This window comes from Marmota marmota, unplaced genomic scaffold, assembly GCF_001458135.2.
Source record: "Marmota marmota marmota unplaced genomic scaffold, marMar, whole genome shotgun sequence".
NCBI lineage: Eukaryota > Metazoa > Chordata > Mammalia > Rodentia > Sciuridae > Marmota > Marmota marmota.
In genome coordinates this window covers 1-2,859 of record NW_026011607.1, presented here as the reverse complement: position 1 = coordinate 2,859, position 2,859 = coordinate 1, and the positions used below count along the sequence as shown (strand labels likewise).

The following is a 2,859-nucleotide window of genomic DNA, read 5'->3' as shown; positions in this document are numbered from 1 at the left end:
TTAAAGTTAGCCATGCAGGTCTTTTATGATCAAACCAGGAGGAAACATGAAGGGACCTAAGAAAGGAGAAAAGAGGGCCAAGAGACCAATACAATTATTGACTGCAGCTCTTCATGGCCACCCTCTTTTCTTCCCCACAGAACCCTTGAGCCTCTGTAGGTGTCTGTCATCATTACAGAAAGTGAGGGCACTAGAAGAAAATCTGCCCAATTAGGGGCAGGCTTCCAAAGACTTCTTGCCCGGTATGTGGCAGGAGAAGCCACTGGAAAGTGAAGCACATGCCTGAACCCCAGTGGCTGGGGAGGCTCAGGCAGGAAGATTGTAAGTACAAAGCCAGCCTCAGCAAAGTAGCAAGGCCCCAAGCAATTCAGGAAGACCCTGTCTTTGAATAAAATATAAAAATGGTTGGGGATGTTGCTTAGTGGTTAGTTTCCCCTGACTTCAGTCTCTGGTAACCCCTACCATAAAAACCAGATTTGCATTCCCCAAAAGATGCTCTGTCCTCACCACCCTTGCCATGGAGACAAGTTTTTAGTTGGGGGTTTTTAGCACTTTCTGGTGGAGGAAATTTCTGGTTTTTGGAACTGCTCAATGTATCTAATATTTCTCTGTCTCTTGGTATATCAATTTTATGGTGATAGTTGTATCTTGTTGTTTTTCTCATAGGGCATTTGCCTCTAAATGATTTCCTCTATTTCAGATATTGAGGCCCCCTGGATAGAGCTTAACTCATAATCAAGAGCATTTCACTGACAGCAAGTATGGGAGATACCTACCCTTATCAGCAGAAAGTAGGTATTAGTCACCCTTGTCCCAGATATGATTTAGGGTCTTGAACCTTGGCAGGGGGTATTAGGTAGCAGTTAGTAGTGACCAGTGAAAAGCAAACCAATAACATGGCAAGGTCATGGGTTTCCTTTAAAGTTACTTTTTTGGTTTTCTTTACGTTACTTTTAAGGCAAATGGGTAAACAGATAACTTACAGAAAAACAACAAGTGTGGAAACCTTAAAGAATAAACAGGTAAAAGAGGACCAATCAAGATATATATCCAGAAAGAAAGATTAATGGGGGCTATTCTAATTCTTGACAGGGTCAATTGGGGTCATTGTAAAGCTAGAAATTATGGCCATAGGTGTCCCAATATATTTCAGAAGAAAAATTTTCTCAGTAGTGCAGGGGCTGTAAGGTGAATTCTGCCTTGTCATTAACCTGAGTATTCCTATTAACAGAAAACTGACTTGTAGATGAGGTCCTCTGAACAAGAAGGCCACCATGACAGTTCTGGAGAGGACCAACTAAGGACAAAACTCCACCACCCAACACGAAGGAGGAGAACACCATATTGGCAAAGAGTGCTGAAGGCAGACCCAGTTCTCAAGGCAACCACAAAACACCAAAAAATTCATAGATAGCAGTATTTCCTGTTGTTCTTTGCTGGGAGTGCTCTTTGTTTGAGTCTTAATTTAGTTTTACTACTAATAAAATTCTCTTTTCTGGTTTTCAGTGACTGACTCAAAGTCTTATTTCTTCAGAACAGAAGAACTGGGGTTTGGAGCTTTAGCCCCCCCACCCCCAGTCTCCTACGACAGGAGAGACTCCTGGCCATCTTTGGCCAGGAGAGTCCCCAGTAGGAAATAGGAGATTTGAGGTGATGCCAAGATAGGTTTTCTTGAAAAGGTGGGGAGCTCTGCCCTGAGCTATCAGAAGTCTCCAAGAGTTGGGTTCCACTGAGCAGCCTGGTTCCCAGCACAGGTGAGGTGTGGGGAGGGGCCAGCTGTGTAAGCATCTTCACTCCAGGGTTCTGGCTACCTTATCTCTAAGCAGGCCAGCACCTGGATGTGTGACAGTGAATCCCTGAATCTCCCAAACAGAAACCTCTTGAGATATGCCCATCTTGGGAAAAGAGACACAGTTGTTGGCCAGTTGGTGGTGTTTCCTCTGTCCCTCATGGGCAGTGTTTTGCAATAGATTGTCTTGCCTGGCTTCTCTATGCATATAGGACTAGTTTATACCCCAGAGGGTTGCAGGGGTCAGGTAGCCCAGTCCAGAGGATTGTGGGGTGCCCATAACAACCAAATCTTTTTAGGAGAAGGATACCAGTCCAGTCTCAATAGGAGTAAACATCAAAGGAGATTTGCAGTGCCTTTTCTTCATGGTGCTCATAGGCCCACTCTCACTTCTGTAGCCAGGCCTCTCACACCTGCCCTGTCCCCATGAAAATAGATGCTTCCTGTGTCTCCTCCCTTCCCTTCCCCTCCAAACTCCCCCCAATGTTACAAGTCACCCAGAAGGATAGCCTCACATTAAGACACAGAGTGCACACAAGCCAGACGTAGCACAACTGTCCATCAACAGAATCAGGATGCATAACTTATGAGACTCTCAGGCACAAAATTTAATGCAGGAACAGTGAGTAAACAGGCTACATACAACCAGAAGATGACTCACAAAATACTGAGTGGAATGAACAATTCAAAACCAGGAGACATACAATTACTCTTTGGGGTGTGAGGACACGGTAATGACAAAATCCAGGGCCTAGGCCACCATAGGGATGTAGCAAGTAGGTCAGGAATAATATGTGTGTGATTCTATGTTGCTGGGGATGCTGTAGGTCCTGACTGGGGAGGTGGGTGTCAGCCCACTCATGTTATAATTCATCAATCTCCACAGATACATTTCATGTATTTGCATATGTATTTTATTTCACAAAGATCACACAAAAATAAGCCACCCCACCTTTAGGCCTGTGTTGGTCTTCTCAGGGCACTGGCCCCCTCATGTCTTGCTCAGATGGTCTTAGTGGGGAAGACAGGGTGAGGAGCTGCCAGATCCAGAGGACAAACAACTCAGGTGG

The 2,859-nt window shown here is 44.9% G+C and overlaps 1 long non-coding RNA gene across 1 annotated transcript; it reads left to right on the top strand.

Moving 5' to 3' along the window:
* The first annotated feature begins 26 nt into the window (after positions 1 to 26).
* On the top strand, positions 27 to 1,505 carry LOC125614947. The gene is made up of 2 exons (XR_007345519.1): positions 27 to 791; positions 1,232 to 1,505. It is a non-coding gene; the product is annotated as an uncharacterized LOC125614947 (long non-coding RNA).
* Positions 1,506 to 2,859: the final 1,354 nt, after the last annotated feature.